This window comes from Dipodomys merriami, unplaced genomic scaffold (genome assembly GCF_024711535.1).
Source record: "Dipodomys merriami isolate MVZ:Mamm:240054 unplaced genomic scaffold, mDipMer1.0.p SCAF_3, whole genome shotgun sequence".
NCBI lineage: Eukaryota > Metazoa > Chordata > Mammalia > Rodentia > Heteromyidae > Dipodomys > Dipodomys merriami.
The window spans coordinates 23,697,588-23,709,674 of NW_027204492.1; the positions used below are offsets into that span (position 1 = coordinate 23,697,588).

Below are 12,087 nucleotides of genomic sequence, written 5' to 3' on the forward strand. Positions count from 1 at the left end.
ACTTTGTTTTATATTTCTTTTCCTTCTAGTTGTTCAGCTTTGATGGCTTCAAATTCTTTGTTGAAGCTTTGTTTTAGATCTTGTATGAACTTCTTTACTTCCTTAATTTGGTGTTCAGTGTTTATTCTCAAATCACTTAGTTGATTGGTTATGGTTTCCTTGGACTCCCATTCCTTCTGTTGGTTTCCATTCAGCATTCCCTTTGTGGTCTCCCTGACTTCCTTCAGCTCTTTGTTAATGGATTCCATGAATGCCTTTAGTGATCTTTGTGTATTCTCATCCTGCTCTCTCAATTCCTGTATTACTATTTGATTAGCTTCCTCCTGTTCATGTGATTCCTGTAGTTCTCTTTGAGTGTTCTCGGCCTGCTCACGCCCTTCCTGCCTTTCTCTTTGAGTATTCTCAAGCTGCTCAAGCAAATCCTGTATCAGTTTTTGAGTAGCTTCCTCACGCTTATGATATTCCTGTATAAATTTTGGATTGCCTCCTCTCTCTCCCTATCACTCTCATACAGAGTCCTTTGTATGTTTTCAATCTTTTCATTTATCATGTTTGCCAACAGTGTTTGTAGAGCTATTTGGAAACTCTCTTCTGGATTATTCATTATCTGTTATGTCCCCTGATTATCATGAGTGGGAGTTGAGATACCCGGACTTGCCATTTTTCTTGTGATTTTCTGGCTTACTCTGCCCATTTGGGATGAAATTAACACCAGTTTTGTGCTAGAACACTATCTTAAGGCAAGCATCAACCAAAGTCTGTATTTGCACAGTCAATAGTCTGCAGATACAATCTAGTTCAACAGATACATCTATTCAACATCAAACAGCTATATATTAATGGGCTATGAACTGCAAAGAAGAATTTGGTAAACCAGAAATTATTAGGTTTAGGAAGAGATGTGGGTAAGAAATAGGAATAGAGTGATGTGGGAAGTCACAGGGAGTGTTAACTAATTCCTAATCTCAAAGCAGGAAATAGGTTGGATAGGGTGAAAGTAGAGAGAGAGAAAAAAAAGAAGAAAGAGAAAGGGAACAAAAATAGAACAGAAAAAATAGAAATTAAAAATTAAAAATATTATACAGATTCGAAAACAAACTATTCAGAGAAGAACATGAATATAATGAGAGAAGGGGAGGGATATAAAGGAGATGTGAAAAACTTAAAAATAAAAATACTTAAAATATTATATAGGTATAAAGAGGTAGTACTGCTATTAAGGAATTTAAGTCTAAGAGGTTTTGAATTGAGTAATACATTTGTGGATTAAGTGTGTACACAATGGGGGATAAGGTCTAATAATCGACTATGGGTTTATCTGAGGACGTGCAGAACAGCAATTAAGTCACATAAAGAAGAACGAAAGAGAAGGACGGGTGAAAAGGATAAGAAAGAAAGAAAAAAGATCAGAAGTTCAGTAGAGCTAAACAAAAAAAAAAAAACACAAAAACAAAAAAAACAAAAGAAAGAAAAATGCACACACACTTATACCCCTAAAATGAAATTCTAAGAGGAAAAAAAATTACTAGAAAACAATTTTTTTCAAAATTAAATATTAAAAAAAAAGTTTTTTAGAAAAAAAATTTTTTTATAAAAGGTACAACAAAAAAAAAGTTATTTGATTTTTTTGGGAGGGGTTGGAAAAATCCTGTGTCTCCCTTGTGTCCTTAACCAGCCTCTTGTTGGAATCTCTGGTCTGCTTGTGTTCCTGTGGCTTGGTTGGTTACTTAAGTCAGTTTCTTTGAACAGGCAGAAAAATGTTCTGTGATCCTCCTCCCAGGTTAGTTCAATAGGAGGGAGATCTGCTTTGAGTATACAAAAGAGGGAGATGGCTTTTTCCTCGAGTTTGGAGATGCTATGGTGAGGCTAGGTTCTGGGTAGAGATAAGGCCTTTCAGCAAACAGTAGCTTTTCCTGGGGGCTAGTTTGTGAGAAACTCACAGAGCCCAGTCTCTCAGGGTTTCTGTTTACTGAATTTCAATTGATTGTAGAGGCTGCTAAAGAGAGGGGCAGCCTCTGGCTCTGATTACCCGGTGAAGAAAGCCACTCCTGGGGCTGGCAACTGAGCTGGGTGACTTTTCCCTGGGTGGAGCTGAGTCTGGCAGGTCAGGTTAGGCTCTTGTGACCTGCTAGATGACTCTAGATTTATTCCAAGGCCTGAGTTGGAGCTAGCAGCTCCACCGAGCTTTGTCGGTATCCAAGATGGAGATCTCTGGTACTGGGGGGGGTGGGAGGAGTGGCCTTTCCCCTCTGCTCCCTGAGAAGGAGTGAGGATGTCAGGCTTCTACTCACGCTGAGTCTTGGTTCCTGGGTCATCTCTGGTCTGCGAAATGCAGGATGAAGATGTCTGCTCCTTGCCGGTTCTTGCTGGTGTTGAGTAGAATCCGCTCACCTGCCACGTCTGGCTCCTTCGTCCAGGACTCTCTGTGATTCAGATATGGCAGCTGCAGTCACCGCCGCCACCGCTGCCATCGCCGCAGCGGCTGCTGGCAAGTGCTCAGGGCTGTCTCCTTGCCTGTATTTTCTCTCTCTGGCCTAACTCTCTGTCCTGTGATGGCACACTTGGTGTGATTCTCTGGACTGTTCACGGGGACTCTAAAACTGCTTTCTATGCGAGAGCTTCTCCTCCGCCATCTTCCCGGAACTCTCTCACTCACCTTTCTAAGAGTAGTAAAACTGGGAACATTTGGGAAAATAATGAGCTAAAGAAGAAGTATTTTAATAATCTTCATATTTTAACTCATTGATGTTTTTGAAAAATCAAACAACACATTTCTCTCTCTCTTTTCTCCTTCTCTCCCCCTCTCTCTTTTCTCCTTCTCTCCCCCTCTCTCTTTCTCCCTCTCCCTGCTACCCTATTGCTGGTCACTATTTTACTTAATCTGGTCTAGTTTTAATGATACACATTTATTCAGATAATCAATTAGGCGTTTTAAAAAAACTAATTGAGAAATTACTGAAAACAGTGGCTCCTGATTTGCTACAAACTAAAATTTCCCTGGTTCCTGGAAATGTTGGAGATATTTGACTGGTTGAATCAAGGAACCATTGCAGCTGCAAAAAAAAATTAGATGACAGGTTTGCCTCAGTTTGGTCTATTTTACTTTTTGCTAATACTCATTGATTGTTATTATTCTTTTAGTAGTTGTTCTGATCCTAACAAAGACCATAATAATTTATTTGATAAACATATAAGGTATTCCATTATGCAGAAGCTATGCTAATGCTATAGTCAAACATTGTGACCATCTCTTGTTACACAAAGACCTCCTGGTTGGTAGGCAGGGATCCAGAGACGTCATCATCATAACATCTTTCAGTATATTTAACTGACATCAATAAGACATTAGTACCAATGGCCCATTTTGCTATTCATAAGACTTGGACTGCTTTTTTCCACTCTATCAAACTTTTATCATTTACTCTTATATATCTTGTCAGAAAAAGTACCACATGCACTGAACTTCACTATTTGGTTAAGCTTTATACCAGCAAATTCAAAACTTATAAGTGAAGTAAAAAGACATGGACCCTTCCTGGTTAGGAAGACATGGTAGGACCATTAGAGATTATCATCAACATTATATTATATGAGATAAACTTTAAACATTACAATTGTTCAGAGAATACAGAGAAGATTAGGATTTGGGGAAATGGGAAGAAGAAAAGGAAAATGGAGAAAAACAAAAAGGAATCTGAAAAAGAACTGGACACAAGGGTAAAGAAAAAAATGAAAATTAGACTCTTGATCTCGCTTCTTAACAGATCAAGTGAATCCTTAACAGAATAAGAAATCAAAAGCAAAAGAAAGAAGGTAGATCAATGGGAAATTTAAAAAGTAACTAAGTAGGAAATGAAAGTCCTTTCTGTGAGAAGACTGGTCCTGAAATGCCCATAACTCAATATATAAAGCATATTTTAGAGTCCACTCAAAAGTATCCTGTGCTGTTAGATTAGTAACTACATGTCATAATATATCTCATTCCTACACACATTTATTTGTATAGATCAGAAGATCCCTACCATCAGATATGATCCGTGAATGTTTTCAATGACCTTACAAGGAAATAGCTCCATCAAGATATTTGCAAGTTGCTTGGTAAGAAATGTATGTATTATCCTGCCCATGTAATTGTAGCCCCTCTGTACAGTATGTTCTCAAATAAAATAAAATTAAATTAAAAAAAAGATATTTGCAAGTATATGAGTCAGCTCATATACTTGTAATTCTCAAGGCTAGACTTGTGTTGCTTCTTGAAAGATGGGCAGGATTTAAATACTGAGGAAAAAAAGAAAGGGTACAGATAATGGTCCAGGAAGGTTTATGGCGATGGAAAAGTGAGTGGTGTGTTACAGAGTCATCACATATACTGGTTTGATTACAGAAATAATACAGGATCCTGAGCAGAATGTTCATCACTGTCAGTATGGAGGAAATGCTGACAGAATTACATATAGGTCTTCTGCCATCTAAATCAAACTATGTTGAAGCAAGTAACCATGTAACACAAACCATAGCATGATGCCAGAAAACTGTTCATCAAAATGATAAGTATTAACATCACTTGTTCACCTTTTAGAAAGATTTCACACAGAACAGCTGTTGTTTTATTTGGCCTTTACAGTAATCTGCTGACATGGTAGCTCAGCTGTTATTCTCACCATTCAACAAAGGCAAAAAGCTGTGCACTGGAGAGATTATGTAAATCTTTTCAAGTCACAGTTTCCCACTAAGAGCTTCTAACTTCTACCACTGACTCTTTCCTCCTTTTCTCATATTTCTCATGAACTCTCTCACAAATCTGTGTACTTGCATTTAGAAGAACAGAGGAAGAGAAATAGCAATGGACAGCCCAATTTCAGTCAAGATTAGAATAAAGAAGTTACCATTCCACTTTGAATAAAGCATCTAGCTTTTTCAATACCTTTTGGTATAACTTTGTTGTGCCCACAAATTGATAACATTGCAGGTCAAAATGCAGACAAGCAAAAACACATTACAGGGCATTGTTTATATTGTGAAACAAATTTGAATATTTTGCTCTCACTTACCTGTCATATTTTGTGTGCATGTGTGTGCATGCAGGTGTGTCGCTATATTTATATAATAGCGACTGAGCCCAAATCAGTCCTCCTAATTGTATTGGGAACTTTCATTTGGAAGGTTGGGAAACTGTATTCACACAGTGCTCGTTACCTTGCTTTAGCTTTTGCAAAGGACTGTCTATTTGGTGAACTGCTCTGTTGACATTAGCTTCATTTGTCAAGATGTACAGATGTAGGAAGAATTTTAAATAGGCCATCTGTGCTGTTTTTTGAATGAGAACTACATGTAAATAATTATCCTACAGAAATGTTCATTCTTTTTCAGTAAGCCCATTTTTGTGACTAAAAAGCACTTAGCTCTTCATATCCTGCTTTTATTTAGTATTCAGGCCAAGGTATTCTACGTAGTTTACCTTTTATATCACAGTCTCTTGGATTCTCACATACCTACAGGAAGACTCATTTTCCCTACAGTGAAAGAACTGCAATTAGTTTTTTGCTGGTCCATGGGAAATAAATGAACTTTGCTTCCTCCAGGTAATTTCTCACATAAGGATCTTGGGATAACAGAGGTATTTCTTTGAAATGTACCTGAGTCAAGTCCTACATATACATGCTTGATGTTTGAAAAAAATCTTTAAGGAGGGTTGTACAAAGTATTCATCTCAAATTTAGTAAACCCTATTTGTTTTATCACATGTCTGCTGAGTCTCCTTAAATTTCACAATGGGGAATTTTTTGAGCAAAAAACAAAGCAAATGATGCACATTTTAGTTTGAATTAGAACCATCTACTCACCCCAAACACCTACACCAACCCCTATAAAGCAAGGGAAAATAATTATATATTTGTATGTATGTATGTATGTATATATATATATATATATATATATATATATATATATATAGAGAGAGAGAGAGAGAGAGAGAGAGAGAGAGAGAGAGAGAGAGATGAGAGAGATCTCATTAGTGTCATTATTAAATGACACTAATGGTGTCATTTAACACTAGTGGTGTTGATACACCACTACCACTTTTGGCCCAGAATTTTCTTTGACAAATAACAAGGCATAAATCTTTACTTACTTGATTCTCTGTATGAAAACTTTAACCATTTTATAAAAGCTTAAAGGCTTTTACCTCAATAGTTCAATAGTACAGTATTTCCCCTAAGCCAGCAAAATTGTTTGCAACTTACTGCCTTGTCTCTATGGTGAATCTCACAGAGGGCACTGTGTTTACAAAGGTTACATAATACTTTATATACTTAAATCTTATTATATTTGTCCAATATAGAAAGCCCTAAAATGCTGAAACATGGTCTATGTGGAAATCTTTATTATTCTAGGCTTAGAAAAGTCACTTTCAGACAGAATTACAGCAATGAGTATACAATTAGGATACCATTTAACACCTCCATAATACTTTATCCTCTTCAAAATCTTTTCATTTCATTGGCTCCTGTAAGCTTCATGCCCTTTTACCTTGTATAATAGGAAATATATATATAGTCTAGAAAATCAAGACACTATAGGGTTAATTGCTTTAACCAAAGCCTACAGTAAATATGTAACAAAAGTCAGCTTTAAAGGTAGATCCTCCACCTTACTTTAAAGCCAATTTTTTTAATTTTATTTTATTTTATTTGTGAACATACTATACAGAGGAGTTACAATTACATGGGCAGGATAATGTGTACATTTCTTACCAAGCATTGCAGCCTCCTCCTTTGTTTACCCTTCACATCCCTTCCCAGCCTCCCCCCTCCCCCCCAATCCCAATCCTTCTCCTTCCCCCCCCTTCCCCCCCCCCCCGCACCGACGTTGTAAAGCTTGTTTTGGACATGACAACTTGTACTTCTCATTGTTGCAACAGGTCCACCTGTATCCTTAAACAACTGGTTTTTCCCCATCTCCTCCACAATTCCTTAAGTATTTCATAGCAGAGCAAAGTAAGGAAAAATCTTGAAACATCTATGTTCTTTTTAATCTATGACATGGCAAAAATAAACAATATTATCACTTCACAACACAAAATTGTTCTAGCAGAGCAAAGTGTATGTGTTGTATTGGGAAACTCTGTATATGTCAAATTCATTTGGAGTTAATTTCATCTATAGGCTGTCATCTATTCATTCTTAATAAACAACACCCCCTTTGTCATACTCCAATAATCACTAATTGGTAAGCTTTTAGAGAGAATATTATTGCATCCTATCTATAAATTTATATCTATAAATTTATTTTTTGAAGTAATTCATATATACAGTTCACCTCCCATCCATCTTTATTTCATTCAAGATAGATATGCTTCAACAAATGGAAATTTAGTCTATGGTTTTGAAAAGCTTATTGAACATTTGCCCAGATATCCTAGATTCATTGAGATACTGAAATGAGTCATAAACCAGTAGTGATGGTATAATCCAAGCTAATTAGAAAGCAAAAGCAGAAGGAATGTGAGTTCAAATCCAATGTTGGCAAAGGTAGCAGGAAGATACTACTGTCTCAAAATAACAAATAGAAGAAAAGGCCTAAGGTGAGGGATAAAATGACGCAAGTGGTAGAGCTCTTGTACAGCATGTAAAAGGTCCTGGGATAAATCTCTGAGCTAGGAAGCAAATTTATGAAGGAATAAATATCAAATTCTTACCCTCAAAGAGGGTATTGCCTTGACTGAGCATGAGTGGAGAATTCACTTAAAAACACATAAATAGCAGGTTTTGTGGTTTAGAAAACATGGTTTACAGAGATCATGATAAATTTGAGTTTTTAAGGGAAGTTTCATGAAACAGAATCCTTGAGAAAAGCTTTTGTATACACCATGCATGTGATACCAGTTTTCAGAGAGTTGGAATGCACATGAACACAGAAAAAAATACTTTTTAATTTAAAGAACATTTTAAGATCAACTGGCCAATGTCAGTTGCACTATTCAGAGCTCAGTACCAGAGATTGTGCTGACACCTTGAAAAGCTTAAGATATTCTCTAGAAGTTGATTTTAACCTTTTATCTGTCTCATAAAATTAAAGAGCAGATTGTGATAGAAAAAAATGTGCAGTATTTCAGTTGTCTAATTGCCAAGGGTGTAGATGAAGAGAACTTTATGACTACTTTCCAAGGCTTGTATTCTGAAAAGGCTTCATTTTTCATATAAAATGGTACAAATGTGGATGACCTCAACAGCTGTAATTTTAAAAAATTAAGTACAGAGATGCCTTCTGCCAACATTTGAAATTGGTGTTGCACATAGCCAAAAAGTCCTACCTTTTGTGTTACCTAATTTGAAGGTTTAACTACTGTTTCCAAGCTATTAAGCTCCACATCTGGACCCCAGTGATCACATCAGCATGCCCCCGTTCCTTCAGTATTGATTAGCAGCAGCATCTTTCCCAACAGGTGATAAATATAGTAGTAACCATCCAGGCAGCCCCAGCTTGAGAATTATGGTATTTATTCATTGGAGGATAATAAAACAAGGGAAGAAGTCAAATAATTTTGCCTGTAATTTGCAGCCATTTCATACAGACCGATGCTTCAAAGAGAAAAGAGCCTGCAGTTCACATAGTATATAATGTCCCCTGCTTTGCATAAGACATTGTGAATAATTTCTTTTACAAGATGCACTATATTTATGAGCAAGTCCCTCCATAGAAGAAGCTGGTTAGGGCTTAATGCTGATGAATGGAGACAGTACCATTCACACTTCCAGGTTATAGTCTGTCAGTGCTTTCATTATATGCACTAATTTACAAGGATTTATTTGTTTTCTCACAAATGTACAAATGTGCTCCAAGCTGAACATGCTGTATGGGCACCTGAGCCCAGTGTTTTTCTTGGTGAGGTGGTTAAGTATGAGGTTCCAAGCTGTTGTGTTTTTCTTCCCACCTCTGGTCCCATCCACTGGGCATCACTGTATAAACTTGGGCTAAGATAGGAAAGTAGGAGAGAGAGAGTGGGGGAGGGAGGGAGGGAGAGATACAGAGAGACAGAAAGAGAGAGAGGGAGGAACAGAAAGAGGGGGAGGATAAGAGGGGGAGGGAGAGAGGGAGAGGGAGAGAGAGAGAGGGAGGGAGAGAGAGAGATTGTCTTGCTTGGTTTAATAATTGAATACTGGTTAAAATTTTAAATAATCTTGGAAGTGGTTTTCTTAATGCAGTTCAAATCTTTTCTTACCCAGTGACTGTTCTTTCTACTGTATTTTAAATGCTAATGTAAACACTGCCAATAACCACAGCAATGGACGTAACTATTGGAACAAATTATGCCTACAACACTAGGTACTAAGTTTTGGAGATCTGGAGACAACAGTAGCAAAATATGAAAGTAAATTGAATGGGCAGATCCTGCTATTTCCAGAAGACTTTATGTGATCTGAAATCACTCACAACTCCTTCTCTAAAAAGTAAAGCTTAAAATATACTGGGAATGTGTCACCTCCTCCTACTCAGTCTCACAAGCAGGATCATCACTTTCCTTCGGTTATACATCCCTAGATTATAACAGTACTTGTTATAGAAAGGGAAAAAAAACTCCTCAAATGATGAACAAAATTAAATTTCTCTTACCCACCTAAGGTTTCCAATTTGATATTTACCCCCAAGTGAAATTTTCAATATCCCTTAAATCTCACCAGTGTGTTTATGTGCTTGTTGTTCAGTTGTCTGTTGGTAAAAGGAAAGAAAATTTGTACATATAAAATATTCCTATCATCCAGTTCCCTCAAAGCCCTTTGTACTATTTCTTTTTCCACCCTAAGCATACATGTAACCCAATCAAAATTAATTAAAGAGTTTTAAGAGAAAAAGTGTGTCTGAAATGTGAACTATGATAAAAAGAAGTTACTACATAAATATATGAAAGAAGAAGAGTGTACAAACTGTCAGCAGAATAAGCCCTGAAGGCTGCCGAGTAGTGAGAATTTAATCAGCCCAGACTTATTTCAAAGGGCAGTCATCTGTGGAGCTCAACTGACATGAGCAGAGATAGACACAAGTTCACAGTGTTTAGAACCTCAGAAAGATTAAAAGTGGAAAAACCATGAAAAGGCAAAGAATTTCTTCCCTGGATAAGCTGGAACTTTGCACTCTGATGGACATAAAAGTGTGGTAGTCATGGAACAGAATTGTCTTTCTGTTGTGAGCATAAAGATACAAAGACCTAGAGTTAGAATCTCAAATGTTTCCCCCCAAGCACCCAAAGGCTTAGTACCAATGTGACATTTTGGTGAGGTGGTGATAACTATAAGAAGTGGGGGCCCACAGAATCAGAAACACATGTATTGAATATATTGTCTCCTCCATGGAACCTATATTTTAAAGAAAAGATGAGTTGGGCATCAGTGTTTCACACTTGTAATGTTAGCTACTCACAAGCCTGAGATCTGAGGGCTGTGATTCCAAAAAAGGAAAGTGTATGATACTCTTATCTCCAAATAGCTACCAAAAATCAGAAGGAGAGCTGTGGCTTAAGTGGGAGAGTGCCAGCCTTGAATCAAGAAGCTAAGAGACAGCATTGAGGGCTTCAGTTCAAACTCCAGTGTCAGCATAAAAAAGAAGGGAAGGTGGAAGGAAGAAAGGAAGAAAGGAAGGAAGGAAGGAAGGAAGGAAGGAAGGAAGGAAGGAAGGAAGGAAGGAAGGAAGGAAGGAAGGAAGGAAAGAAGAGAGGGAGGGAGGGAGGGAGGGAGGGTGAGAGGGAGGGAGGAAGGAGAGAGGAAAAGAAAGAGAAGTACAGGTGGACTACTTGGAAAAAAGATACAACAAAAGAGGGGAGAATAGAGGGTGATTATGATCAAAGTCCATAATACACATGTATGAAAATGCCATAAACACTGCATCCGATTTTGGTACCCTGGGTATTGTATACACGTTTGTCTGAATTAAGGAAGAGAAGGGGAACAACAAAATGGTGAGAAAAAGGGACAAAGGGGGAACCAATGCAATGATGATACTCACAAGACAAGATGTTGGAAATGATCTATACAATTTGGCAGGGGGGAGGGCGGGGATTGGGAGGGGAGGGAAAGAGGGAGAAAAATGAGGGAAAGGGTAACAAGCTAGACAAAAAAATGTAATCATTACATTATTTATGTAACTGTAACCCCTCTGTACATCACCTTGACAATAAAATTTTTTAAAAAATATATTATACCAGAGTAAAAAAAAGAAACAAATTACCATAATGAAATCCATTATTTCTGCAATTAATATATGCTAATAAAAGTGTTTAAGATACAGGTTGACCCATTGTAACAATGAGATGTAGAAGATACTATATTGAAAACAAACTTTACAACTTCGCCCAGGGGAGGGGGGAAGGAGGCTTGGAGAGCTGGGAAGGGAAGGGATAGTAGGGGAAAACAAAGGAGGGGGTAACAATGCACAATAGGAAATGTACTCATTACCTTACTCATGTAACTGTAACACCTCTGTACAGTATCTTTACAATAAAGAGAAATGTGAGTTGTTTTATTACTTAGATCTAATGCTTTAAATGTATCATTACATGTGCTACAACAACAGAGACAAATAATAGCCATCATTTCCCAAATTGCCAAAGATTGTCTGAGTTTTAAGCCAGAGTCTTGTTTTAGTACTAAGAAAATTAAGATACTCCATGATTTTAGGTAAATTATATCATCTATTTGCTATTTTACAAAAAGGAAACTGAAATTGGAAATTTGGAGTCAAATAATCAAAATTATGGATCAATTATAAGTAGTATATTCAGTATTACAACCCAAAACTTCTAACTACTACAGATAATATTATATTATATTACAATGATTATTATATTTGTTCTAATTATTGTTGAATTATTGTAGTTAATCCTTTACTCTTTAATTTATAAGTTAAACTTTATAACAAGTATCATAAGTACATATACAGGAAGGTGTATACAGGAAAAAGCATATCAGAGGATATAATTAACACACTGTATGAAAATTGAGACATTTTTACTGGATTTTTTGTAGAAGTTTGGTCATTCTCTGTGTAATACCACAACTTTTCTCTCCAACATTGTCTTAATAAATAATTCAGAAG

General features: G+C 36.8%; 1 protein-coding gene across 9 annotated transcripts in view; it reads left to right on the forward strand.

Annotated features, from left to right (window-relative positions):
• Tenm1 (teneurin transmembrane protein 1) overlaps positions 1 to 12,087 on the forward strand; it is an 875,459-nt gene that overhangs the window by 794,402 nt on the left and 68,970 nt on the right. The gene's annotated exons all lie outside the window — the stretch shown is intronic.